Raw genomic sequence first — 14,349 nt, 5'->3', positions numbered from 1 at the left:
AAGGGGCAGAATGAGGTTCCTGCGTGAGCCAGTGGTGGGAGCACGAAAACCCTCATGCTGAGCCACGTACTGCCCTGGCACAGTCCGTGCACTTGAGGTGGGGCAGTGTAGACGGGTGGGCTGTGGAGAAAGACGGTCCTGGGTTTCAATCTTGTGTCACCATCTCCTGGCTGTTTGACCTCCGGTCTGTCACTTCCCTGAGTCTGTTTCCTCGTATGTGTTTTGCTGTTAGCAGACTGCCTGGCACAGGTGAGCGACGGGTGAAGGTGAGCTGGTCGACTTTGTCTCTAGCTTTGAACCCCACTTGCTCGTAAGCTATTCTTATTCCTCCCAATACAGGGGTACAGGCTGCTCCCACACAACAGGCCCGGGACAGTCACAGGCCAGCAAAGCAGAGGCAGCAGCAGGAGAACTGTAGCATCAGAGAGAGGAGGGGAATGAGAGGGCCAAAGAGAAGGATGGAGCGCAGGCGGCCAGGTCAGAGGGAAGCAAGAAGAGATGGAGGGAGCAGGTCAGGGGCAGAGCACATAGAAGGTGGGAGACGTGGGAGGGCTGGCCTGCAGTGAGTTTTACTGAGTCTGGGGCAGGTGGACCCGTCCTTGGTGTTTCTGCCCCCGAGTCCCATCTCTCCCAGACTCGGTCTTAGAGGCTGAGAGCCTGAGGGCCAGAAGAGAGATAGTTTGTTAGTTCTTTCTTGACACAAAGCATCTACTCAGCCAGTTCCTGGCCCAGGCCCTGCAGGCTGCCAGGGTGTGTCAGGGTGCTGCCACGTCACAGGCTGGCTGCTACTGTCCGTCATCAGCAACATTGCCTACAGTTCAGCTCCACATGCGTCCTGCTTCCCTTCCTCTCAGGGGCAGCCCACGTTTGGTCTCCTTGCCCTGCAGAGGGCCCAGCACACGTGTCTCTGGCAGCATGGAAAGCATGCAGGAGGAGTCTCGGGGCCAGGCTCTGGGGCCAGGGCTGTCTTCACTTCAGTCCGTTTGTCTTTCTGAGCCGAAGCCTTTTGGCAGCTGAATCCAACCGAGCATTTGGCCTCCACCCTGCAACCCTCCCTCCCCTCCCTCACCCAAGAATCCTGTCCCCAAACCAACTGTCATTCACCTGTGAAGGCAAAGGGAAGACATGTGAAGAGAAACTCAAACACGAAAAGAAATGAGACAGAACAGAGCCCACAAAATGAAGAAAGATGAAAAGGGAAAGACAGAATTGGTGAGCAGTGGGCCTTGGTATGTGGATAAATTAAATCAAATGAGTAAGGATAGACCTGTCTTAGGCTGTGTCACCTAAGTGCTAAGTAAGGGATCCTGAAATAGAAGGTTCACACTGGAAGGAAAAATTCTAATGATAGTCTATTTATAAAAGTCATAGCTCAGCAACATCCACAAGTTATGGGCCGGAGAAATCACAAACTTTCCAAGGATCTCATCCTTGAGTGGAAGGGGAGAGGAAGAAAATGAAAGAATTCCAGAAGTGTCATATTGGACTGAGGAGGGATAATTAGAGGGAAAAGAGAACATCTTGTGTGAAATCGTTTGTGTCTTGTTTTCAACTCCTAGTAGGGAAACCTGCATCTGGTTATGCAAACAGAGAAGAGGCGGTGGCCATCAATGCAATGGAAAGTGCCTTGGTGCCTGCTCGGTGGCCACAACAAACTCCCACAGACTGGGGAGCTTAAACAACAGACATCTGTTTCTTATGGTTCTGGAGGCCAGCGAGGTGGGTTTCATTCTGAAGTCACGGCTCTTGGCTTGCGGATGTCCGCCATCTTGCTGTGTGCTCACATGACCTCTCTGTGCTCACTCAGCAAGAAGGGGGAGAGAGCGCCCTCTGGTGCCTTTTCTGATAAGGACACTAATCCTATCGGATCTGGGCCCCACCCTTATGACCTCATATAACCTTAATCGCTTCCTTAGAGGCCCCATTTCCAAATACAGCCATGCTGAGGTTTAGGGCTTCAACGTATTCATTTAGGGGAGACACAAACATTCTTCATAACAGAAGAGCCTAATAGGCACTTCCAAACTAACGGAGGGAAAATAGAAGGATCAGTAACTTGATCAAACCATCGAAAATGAGGAAGAAACGATGCAAAATAAATAATCAACAATAGAATATTGTAAGAACTGCATTAAATATGAGTTAATATCTGAAATTGAAAGAACTGAATTCTCCCATTAAAAGACAGACATTGTCATATGGGGTTCAACAAGCAAAAGAAGTATAGCCAATTATAAGCTGTTTATTAGAAATAAACTTGAAACAAAATATTTAAAATAAATTGCTGGGAAATTTTTTTGCAAGGATAAAGCAAATAACAAAGTAGGACTGGCAGACATTAATCTCAAAAATGGTTAAAAATACTTCTACGTGATACATCAGAACATTATACAACAAAGTGATATAATCTTATAGCCAAAGGCCTATATTTTAAAAAAAGAAGACAAAGAGCTCAATATAGAAAGCAAAACCTATTAGGAAAGGAAAGCTGACTTGATAAAAATGAAAGGGAGCATGTCGGGGGCAGAGCACATAGAAGGGTGTGGGAGGGCTGTCTTCACTCCAGCCCGTTTGTCTTTCTGAGCCGAAGCCTTTTGGCAGCTGAATCCAACCTCTCTATCAGAAATGTACAAAAGTATTAGGAATTAAGAAAAATTAGAAGTTAAAAAGCAATCCAATCCAATGGTCATGCGACCATTGATTGGAGCCTAGTTAAAACAAAACAGATACTAAGTAGTTATTTTAGGGACAATTAGGGAAATTTGAATATGGTAGAATTTCAGGAGATCTTAGAACGTCACTGTAATTTTCTCACATGCAGTAATGTTGTCATGGTTACACAGCGAAGCCTCCTTCTTTATCAATGAGGCAAACTGAAGTATCTGGGGTGGAATGGCTCGAAGCCTATAATTTAATTTTAAATACCTGTGTCAAAAACAAATATGGCAAAATGCACAGTTATTGAATCTTGGTGATGGATGTATCATGTATATTATTCCTGTCTCTGCTTTTCTGTACCTTCAAAATTTTAAACCAACCAAATAACACCACCAGAATTTAAAAAATGCAACCAACCAATGGGAAATGTATCTATAATGTACAATTTTATGTGATCTCAAATAGTGAATACCTTTTTCATATACCCAAGGGCTACTGATGAAAAGCAGTATATAGTAGGCCAGCAAGGAAACTACCAAATTCAAGAACACAAGAATAAAGTTTTTCACAGGTCTTCATGCTCTGGCCATATCCAATACAAGTAGAAATCAGTAATTAAAAGGGAGCCAAAACCACTTTCACTACTTGCAAATTTAAAACAGTCCTACATAACTCTTAGATCAAAGAGAAAAATCAGAGGAGAAATTACACACTCACTGGAAAACAGACAAAAAGAAAATGCTTCCTATTAAAACATACGGAGTAAAGCGGGCGGAGCTTAGAAACACACAACCTGAAATGCCTTCATGAGAAAAGGAAAAAGACTAAACATAACCTCATTTTTTGTACTTGTCTCAAGAAATTAGGAAAAGAAACAACAACAGAAATAAGAAAGAGAACATCCATAAGGAACTGAAGTTGATGAAATAGAAAAAAATTTAAAACAGTGGAAAGAATATGTAAATGGAAAAGCTTGTTCTTTGAAATGACTAATAAAATAGAAAAAAACCCTCGTGAGTCCAATTACGGAGAATGAAGAGAAAGAGAGTAAAATTGGACAAGATTAGGAATGAAGAAGGTAGACATACCAATATAACTACAGATACAGAGGAGATAAAAAACAATTATGAGAGAATATTATATGCAAGTCTGTGAAAACCTCAGGGAAATGGATGATTTCCCAGTAACAGTAAATTACCAAAACCAGTTTAGGAATAAATGGAAATTTTAAATAGACCAATTACCACAGAAGAGATTAGAAGGTGATTGGACATCTATCAGTGAAAAGAACTAGAACCCGACAGGCTCACAGCTATTGTCTAATTTCTAAAGAACTAATCATTTCAGTGCTTTTGAAGCTATTTGGGGTCATAGAAAAAGAAGAGAAACTTCCTTATTTATTCTGTGCATCTAGAAAAACTTGAATACAAATAATACAACATAAGGGAAACTATAGACCCATGGCCTTTATCCATATAAGTGAAAATATCTCAGTAAAATACTAGCACATAGAATCCAGCAACTGATCAAAAGAACAATACATTACCCTTTGGGTTTAGTGCAGAATGGGATGTGTGGATGACGACCCCTGGCCCTGGGGACGTTTTGTAGGCATCCTGTCAATCCACTTTTCCGAGCATCTCTTGGTTTGACAGAGTCGGGACACGTAGAGCAATGATCAGTTGGGTCAAATGAACAGGACTGGACCAGGAAGCCTGAATGTCTGTTAGCAAACGCCACTGTTTTATGTGGAAATGTTATGGGGTTTATTTCTCAAACAGGCTCCAAAAGGTAATATTGTTTCAGCATCTTATAAACATTCCATAACAGCAATTCCTTTCCAAATTGAAATCCACTGAGGAAAGGCTAAGGGAATTTTCTTGTTTTTAATTGAGCACCAGTGCAAAAGGCATTGTGCTTAGTGTGTAATACATCTACTGTCATTGAGTTTTAGCAGCAATTCTGGGGCGACTTGATATGAGTGACACAGGCTTTGGAGGGGTGTGTGACTTTCAAGAGCACCCAGAGGGCGAAGGCAGGGTCCGTATTGATACCCTGCTGAGACTGGCTGTGAAGCCCAAGATGTTAATGGCATCTACGGAAGTTCCGCGTGGAAGTTCCGCGGTGATTTCCTGGTGCACAGAGGAGTTCCAATCGATTTACCCAACTCCAGGAGCACTGGGACAAACACTGGATTTGTCCCAATGGGACAAACTCTGGATTTGTCCCAATGGGACAAACACTGGTGTCAGGAGACCTGGAATCTATTTCATGCTCTGCCACTAGCTGGCTGGTGGGTTGGGCCATGACTGAAATCCTTGCCCTTCTTCAGCTCTCAGATCCTTACGTACTAGCTGGTCTCTGCAGAGCCAGCTGTGACACTGTCCGTGGTGCTGAAGGTGCTCCTGCCTGAGGACTCCCGCTTCACCCATTTTCAGAGGAGCTGGCCTGGGCGGCAGCCAGAAATGTACTGTGATTAATCAGCAGGTTTGAAATGGCAAACTAAATTCTAAAGGTGGAAGAAGAGAAGAATTCTTATTGGTTTGCTAAATCAGTGCCAAAGGATCTTTCTCTCTCTCTCTCTTTTTTTTTTTTTTACCAAAAGCCATGTCTTTGACAATTCTCATCACCTGGACCTGAATGGAACATCTCAATTTTTGGAGAGAGGCATAGAAGTACATTGCCACTGCCCAGGAAAATAAATAGAACATTACCTAATTCCCAAAGCCCCCTGTCCCTCTCAAACCCCATCCTTCTTCTTTACCCACAGGGAATCAATGCTAAATTTTGTCAATTGCTCGCTTGTCAGTCTCTACAGTACTTTTTAAACAACTTGTGTATGCGTCCTTAATACACTGATTTGTTTTCAGAATGCCACGCAATTAGAGTCACGTTGCATGTATTCGTCTGTTGCCTGCTCTGTTCCATCAGCGTTGTTTTTGATGGTTACAGTCACCATTGTGTTCTGCTACACAAGAATGCCACAACCTATCTATACAGTCCATTCCTGATAGGCATAAGGATTTATGTCCCTTTTTCCCATTGTGAACAATCTGCTGTAAACATTCTGGTACAGGGCTCCTGTTGAACAAAGCAGTAAGGGTACATTAAGATGTGGACAGGCAGTGGTAGTGCTGTATCATACAGGATGACCAGGTCAGTGTTACCAGGAGGGGCACAGACTTCTGGTGCTACAACCCATCCTCTCCTCCTCCCAGTATCAGTGATTTATATTGTTTCCAGGTTGAATAATCTCATTACAGTGTCAGACTCTCCTCCTATTTCTCCCCGTTTGTGACTTGTCTTTCTGCCTTATTTATGGTATCTTTTGATGAACAAAAGTTCTCAATTCTAATACAGTGGAATTTATCATTTGTCATGAGTTGTGCTTTTTTGTGTCTCATTTACGATCCTCAGCCCAAGACCATAAACCCAAGGTCATAAAGATATCTATAAAGTCTTCTAAATGTTTTATACTTTGCCTTTCACATTCAGGTCTTAACCTAAAATAGACTTTGGTATACGATGTGTAGTGGGGTTCCAGTGTGTCTGTTTCTCCATGGCTACTCACTCACTTTCCCAGCACTATTTAAGGAAAAGTCCATCCCTTCTCACTGGAATGTAATAGCAATGTTTCACATGTCACATGTCTATCTATGCATGGGTCATTTCTGGGTTTTCCACTGGACTGTTTTTCTATTCCATTGTCTACTTGTTTACCATTATAATACACTTTGACTTATTCTTTAAGAATATGTTGGTTATTATTGGGTCTTTGCATGTCTACATAAATTTTGGAATCAGCTTGCTAAGTTTCACCAAAAGAAATTACAATTTTTTTATTGGTGTGGTACTGAATCTATAGGTCAATTTAGCGAGAATTTACATCTTTATAAGACAGTCTTTCCACCATTTATTTAGATCTTCTTTAATGTCCTTCAATAATTTTTTTAAACTTTTTCCATAATGGCCTTACACATTAAAGATGTATTCTTGGATTCTGTATTAGTTTCCTACTGTCGCTGTAACAAGTTACTACAAACTTAAGGGCTCACACAACAGAAATTTATTATCTTACAGTTCTGGAAGTCAGACGTCCAAAATGAGTGGGGCCGGGCAAAAGTCAGGGTGTTTGTTAGCAGGGCTATGTTCTTTACGAAGGTAGTAGGGAAGAATCTGTTTTCTTGCCTTTTCCAGCTTCTCGAGGTGGAGGCCTCTTGTGGCTCCTTCCTCCATCTTCAAAGCCAGCAACTTCAGGCTAAACTCTTCTCCCACTGCCATCCCCTGGGTCTCTTCTAAGGATCTTTGTGAATACATTGAGCCCACTTGGATAATCCAGCATAATCTCCCTATTTTAAAGTCAGGTGATTAGTACTTTCATTTTATCTGTGCCCATAATTACTCTTTGCCCTATACCCCAACCTATTCACAGGCTCTGGGAAATAGGGTGTAGAGGTCTTTGGGATGCCATTATTCTGCCGACCACAGATTCTTTACATTTTTTTTTGTAGATCTATAAATGGTAACTTTTATAGTTTTATTTTCTAGTTGTTTGCTGTTGTGGTATAAAATGCTGTGGAATTTTTTCTATATTGATTTTGGATACAACAACTTTGCTAAGCATTGATTTCTAAGAAAGCTGAAGATTCTTTAGGATTTTTTAATGTAATAGATGATATAATGACAGTTTTGTTTCTTCCTTTCTAGCCTTTCTGCCTTTTTTCTGTTCCTTTCTTTGTGTTTCTGTGCTGGCATGGACCACTTATACAATGTTGAATAAAAGTGGAGGTAAGGAGTATTGTTGTTTGGTTCCTGATCTTAGAGTGCTTACAACATTTCAACATTAAGAATTAGGTTTGCTCTATGTATATTTTTTATAGGTATCCTTTTATCAGGTTAAGAAAATTTTCTTTTAGACCTAGATTGCTAGGAAATTTTTGGGGGGAAAATGGGGGAGGTTGAAAGTCACGAAAGGATATTGACTTATATCAAAGACTTTTTCCACATCTATAAGGACAATCATATGATTTTTCTTCTTTAGTTTGTTAGTGTTGTGGATTCATTATTATCTGTTTTCCAACGTGAAACCAACCTTGCATTCTCTGAACACAACTTGGCCACGATATGCTGCCTTTTCCACATACCACTGAGTCTGTTTGCTAACACTTAGATTCCAGTGTTTGCATCTACGTTAATGCATGATTTAACCTGAGATGTTCTTATGCTGTCTTTGTCAGATTTTAATATCAAGGTTATGCAAGCCTCATAAAAAAATCTGGTTTTCCTCTTTTCCCACATTCAGAAATATTTTATATATGATTGGAATTTTTTGTTTCTTGAATTAGAATTCACTGCTAAAAACCATCTGGGCCTAGAATTTTCTGTTTGAAAAGATTTTTAATTAGTGATTTAATTTCTTTAATGGATTGTTCAGTTTTTCTATTTATTACTATCATAAGTTTTTAATGTATGTTACTTTTCCTAGAAAATTTATACTTCATTTATGTTTTCAAGTTTATTGCTATAAAGTTTTTCATAATTTCCTGTTATAATATCCTATTACTGTCTCCAGTATCTGATGTCCCCTCTTATTTGTCATGTGGTTATTTGTGCCTTTTCTTTTCTTTTCTTTCTTTCTTCTTTTTTTTTTTATTAATCTAGTCAGAGGTTTCTCAATTTTATTAGCCTTTTCAAAACAACAACCTTTGGCTTTTAGCTATTGTGGGATTTTTTTCTTATTTTATTAATTTATGATCTTATCTTTATTATATTCTTCTATTGATCTCTTATGCCATCTTTTTCAGCTCAGTTCATTAACTTTCACATTTTCCTCTTCTGAATATAAGCATTTAAGTTTATAAAACATCCCTCTAAATATCAATTAATCTGCATCACATAAGTTTTGATGTGTACTTCTATCGTTGGTCAACGTCAATATTTCCTACTTTCCCTGGTGATTTCTTCTTTCAACTCTGAGTTATCTAGAAGTGATTCCTAATTTCCAAATACATGAAACTTTCATAATTGTCTTCTAGTGATTGATTTCTAACTTAAGCACGTAGGGTTTAGAGAATGTATCTGTAGGATAACAGTCCTTCAACTACACAGTGGGCCACAAAACAAATTTCAATATGTGTTTGACAAAAATGTCTTCCTACAGTTGTTGAGTGTTCTATAGAAATCCATGAAATGTATTGACTGAATTTTCCCCATCTTCTATAGCATTAATAATTGTTGTTTTCTTGATCGTTCAGTTACTGAAAGAGGCCTATTTCTCCTTGTAGTTGTGTCAGGCTTTGCTTTATGCATCTGAGGCTATATGGTTGGTTGCATACCTCTCTGCAGTTATTATAGCTTCCTGGTGAGTTATTGCTTTTATCATCATGACGTCTTTATTTCTAGACGTAACTTTTTGCTTCAGACTTTCTTTTCATTGGGATTTTTCTGGTACATCTTCTACCATGTTTATTTCAACCATTTATATCCTTATGTTTCAGTGTCTCTTATAAACATCATGATTTTGTGGTTGTCTAATCTTTTATCTGGGATATTGACTCTATTTTAATTCATTGTAAGCACTAATATACTTTATTTCTACAACTTATTTTATAATCACTTTTGGTTCTTACTTAACCACTCTGTGCCTCGTTTTTCTCCACTGTCATATGAGCATAAGAACATGATTGTGGTTCTATTTGTCCTGTCATTTCCATTTATTTATTTGTTTTTTTTTTCTTTGCTTTCTTGTCCTCTTTTGGACTGAATAGTTAGTTTTCCTTATTTAATTTTTTGGAGCATCCAGTTTAGAAGTTGTGTACGTAATTTCTCATTTTCTTAATGGTTTTCCCAGAAATGGGAACTTCCATAGTTAAAGCACCAAAGCTTAAGTCTAAGTTAATCATTATCCTTAACCTCCTCCTGAACCTTTGAAATTGAAATTAGAAAATATTGACTCCAATCATCCCTTTACTAACATTTACATGTTCTTTTACTAGACGTGCTAAGTCTATCGTGTTTTAACTCCATAATTCATGATTATTATTTATACAGTAAATGTTTGTTTAGATTTACCCACATATGTGCCCCTTTATTTGTTGTTCCTTCTTTCTTGCATCTCTGACTTCCTGGTATCAATTTCCCTCTGCCTGGAGTTTATTCTTTACAACTCCCTTTAATGAGGCTTTGGCGGTGGAAAACCTTAGTTTTGTTTATATGAAAATGTTGCCATGTCACCTTTAAAAAGTATTTGGGCACTCAGCACATTCTCAGATATTATTCTACGGACTTCTGGATTATGTTTTTGGCTGATGAAAAGTCAGCTACCAATCAAAGTGCCACTTCTTTCAAGGCAATTTGCCTTGTCTTTCTAGCTCCTTTTAAAAAAATCTCTTTGCAGCTGGTCTTGGAAACTGTATTATGATGTGTCTATCTGTGTTTTAGATGTTATGCTACTTGGAATTTGTTGGGCTTCTGAAATATGTGGATTTTCGTCTTTATCAGTTCTGAGAAATTCTCAGTAATTATCTCTTCAGATATGGCCTCCTCCATTCTCGTTACCATCTCCTCCAGGACTTCTGAGTAGATGTACAGTGATGTCACGTGAGGGCTTCTCACTCCATCCTCTGTCTCTTTCATATTTTCTGGTCTTTCTGGGATGCACTTTGCATAACATCTTCAGCTCTACCTTCCATTCACCAGTTCTCCCTCAAGATGGGTTTAATCTGCTCTCCAACCTCTTCATCAGGTATTTAATTTCAATTCTGTTGTCCGGTAATAGGACTTCCATTTGATTACTTTACAATGTTCTAGATCTTTACCCATTTTAATCTTTTTTCATTTTTTTGTGACATATTAAGCACACTTATTTTACCGTCTGTCTGATAAAGCCAATATCTGATTCTTTTTTTAAATATTAGTTTCAGGTGTAGAAAACAATGTAATAGTTAGACATTTATACCCCTCATAAAGTGATAGCCCCCCTCCCCAATCTACTACCCCTCTGACATCGTATACAGCTGTTACCGTTCCATTGACTCTATTCCTTATGCTGTACTCCACATCCTGTGACCACAAGTACATATTAAATTACAGTTGACAGTCATTATTGTTCATTATTGTTCAGCTTCAGCTCCAGGTGTACACTGCAGTGGTCAGGCACCTACACCTTCCCTGAGGTGGTCTCCCTGATGAGACAAGTACCCATCGGATACCCCACAAAACCTTTACAACATTATTGGTTATATTCCACAAACTGCCTTTCGTATCTCTGTGGCGATCTTGTGGTCACCGATTGTGCTTTCTAATCCCGTCACCTTCTCCCTCGCCAATATCTGATTCTTTTTCAAGCCTGAATTGGCTGATTTTTTCTTCCGGCTCTCCCACATGAGGCATTGTTTCCTTGTGTACTTGATGACTTTCTTTTAAAACTCTGAATTATTCATGTTCCTTATAGAAATCCGTGGAGACTTGCAACGAAAGTGGATTCCTCCAGAAAGGATGTGTTTACTCCTGTGAGATGTCTGGGGTGTGGTGGAGGGGGTGCTGTGTGTCTCGGACCACTTTCAAGTTACCCAATGACTGAGGCTTGGGGTAGGCGTTTAGGCCATGTGACTGGGACAGCAGATTCATGAGAGGGCCCATCCAGGTGGAAACCAAAGGGCTGAGACCAGTTTCACTGCCACTCTCTGAGTGTGTGTGGGGGAGAGGGGGGCAGGAGGGTGATTTCAGTCACCCTTTACTCAGGGTGTAATCTTCTGGGCCCCCAAATGAATGGGGAGCAGTCTCCCAGGAGACTGTCCGTGGGGGCCCTGGGGTTTGCCTTCCTCCTTCCACTTCTGTAAGCCTGCAAAGAAGTGATAGTCCTGCTTTGGCAAAACCCTCCAAGTGGAAGCGGGGCTCAGCGCGTGGCTGGCCTCCCTGCATGTTGCCCCCACACAGGTACTGGGGGAGGGCTGCTTCCTTTCCTGCCAGCTGATGGATGCGCTCGCAAATGTGTTTTTAATAGAATTACCATCGTTTTTAGTTGTTTTCAGTAGGAGGCTTTTTCTGGGTCCCTGTCCATCATGTTGACACCCCCGTTTGCCTTAATCCCTTGAGACACTGCTCAGAGCCACAGGAGCCAGGCGCCCACATGTACTGCAGTCTCCTCTACTCCCTGGGACAGGCTGGCATGAAGACACTAATGAGAGCGGTTTCCAGGCCGCGGGCACAGAGCCCTTACCCCACTCCTCGTTTGCTGGAACCATCCACAAGTCTGGGCTTTGCTCAAACACAAAGAGCTCAGAGCGACAGTCACAGAGCTCGCTCTTTTGTCAGGAAATCCCTCATTTGAGTGTTTATGCTACAAAGTCCTGCTTTATATTATTTCATTATTTAATTTATACCAATAAATTAACTCGTGCGGGGTTCGAATGGGGAACAGTGATGTCACATGGTAAGTTCCCCAGAGGAACAGTGAAATTCCAGGCACGTGGCTGGGAGAACAGACAGGCAGTGGGAAAGGAAGGAGAGGGAACCAGCTTCTGTTGTGAAGTCGAGGGGATTTAATCAAACGACTAACATAAAAGTGCCCATGAAATAAGTATTTTTATCTCCTTTTATTCAGATGGAAAAATAGGAGGCTTACTTTAAGTAACTTGTCTGAGGTCACAGAGTTGACAAGGGGCTGGGCTGGGATTCAGCCCCTCAGATATCTTTCTGTGGACCTTTATTCTGCTGGGTGAATTTCGGAGGCCAGAGCGTGATGCCTGGGAGATTGTGGGGGCACTGCAGGCCCATCCTGCCCAAAGGGAACAAATGTCAGGAGGGCAAAACAAACCGGGCTCCACTGGTGACGTGCAAAGGACACGGTCTGTGTCTGGCGTCGTGTCCTCTGACCTGAGGGAGGGAGGGAGGGGGTTCTAGGCACAACAGCTGTGCGTTGTGGTGCCCTGGAGCCGACAGCCCGGGCGCCTGGAAGCTGTCTTCTTGGGGAGCAGGGATTAGAAATGACGCAGGGGCCCTGACAAGTGTGTCGCAGATGCGGCCGCCTGGACGCCCTCACTGTCCTCGAGGGGAGGAGACAAAAGGCGTCAGGCTGAGGACAGCCCTGGCTGCACTGTGAGAAGTTGGAGCTTTGTCGTGGGGTCGGTGGGAGCTGGGGGACGGGTGCCACTCACGGGCACGCGTGTGGCTGAATAGCGTGTGGCAGTTGTGGGTGGTGGCCGAGGCAGAGAGCCCAGGGGCAGGCATCTTGAAGAAGGGCCTGCCTGCCTCAGAGAGTACTGAGAACCTTGGGGGCAGAAGACCCTCAAAAAGTGCCATCTCCTCTGCTGCTGCGGAGGTGGGCTTAGAGATTGAAAGGCGGTACGTCCCATTTGACATAGTAGGGTGCTGAGGCCAGGAAGGCGTTGCCGAGGTCACACATCTCTTCGGTGGCAGGGCCCAGACTGCCGCCAAGTCAGTGAACAGCTGCATTCATTCTTTCATTCCTGCAGATGTTTGCTGGGCACCCAGACATGCCCAAGCCAACAGATCATTCGGATGGGGCCGTCTCCCCCAGGAGGGCTGGGGGCCCCTGAGCCAGGCTGGTCAGGAAAGGCCTCTCGCGGGCAGTGACGGGGAGCTGAGGCTGGAATGCAAGACGCCACGTGAGGTCTGTGGGCAGAGCTTCCATCCGGACAGAGAGCACAGTGAGGCCCAAGGCAGGCACAGACTTGGCGACAGAAAAGGGGACGGTGGGGCTGGAGTGCGTGTGCAGCGCAGGGAGGCTGCTAGGACGTGAGCTAGAGGGGTGGGCAGTCAACACGCTCGCCCAAACCCAGCAAACACGTCCTTCCCTCTTCCACCGCCTGCTTCTGAATGCTTGTCTCCTGAGCTCCATGGACTCTTTTTGGGGAGCACTTCACCTGCCCCAGCCCACCTCATGGGTAACCTCTGCCCTCCTCAGGGCCTGGGACCACACGTTCCTGTCCTATCAGTTACTCACGTGCCTCTCCCCTCTGGTCACTCCCACGCGTCTGGGCCTTTGCACATGCTGTGTGTCTCCCTGAACACCCTTGCTCCATCTTCTCCCCCTGGTGAACTCCAGCAAGGCTCAGTCCACTGTCACCCCCTCTCGGAAGCTTTCTGTGACCCCAAATAGAACCAGCCCCCTCCTTCCTGTCCCCTGGAGGTCGTGACCTCCTTCTGGGTCCCGTCCCAGCAGAGCACAGGCCCAGTCCTATGCCTGAGGAGTGGCGCTGGTCCACCTGTGTCCCCAGGGCTCCTGAGCCCACTGTCCTACCCACAGGCCTTCGCTCAGCCCTCCCACACTCCTGGAGCCCCCCTCCTCCTCCTCCCAGCCACCAAGCCCCCACTCCATGCCACCTCCTCCAGGAAGACTTTTCTGATCCTCCTGCCCCAGGCCCAGCTCCCCACCTTTTTCACTTCCTTATGTGTCTCCACTGAGGCCGTGGGCTCCAGGCCCCAGGTCCCTCTGACGGGTGCCATGCCCTACCCACCTGCTTTCACCATGGTGCTCAGTTGAATCCAGTTAAGCCAGTGGGTCCCGTCCTCAGGCCGGGGCGGAGTGCACCAGGTCCCTCATTGCTCCACTCTACTTACTGTTGCTTGGTACTGAGCAGGTAATCCCCAGAGCTCGGCAGTGACGGCCAGGGGCTGTTTGGTTTCTTTCTGAAGGTGTCTCTGGACGTAAGCCGGCGGGTGATGGGC

The sequence above is a fragment of the Rhinolophus hipposideros genome (genome assembly GCF_964194185.1).
Source record: "Rhinolophus hipposideros genome assembly, chromosome: 13".
In the NCBI taxonomy this organism is placed as follows: domain Eukaryota; kingdom Metazoa; phylum Chordata; class Mammalia; order Chiroptera; family Rhinolophidae; genus Rhinolophus; species Rhinolophus hipposideros.
This window is presented reverse-complemented; position numbering follows the sequence as displayed.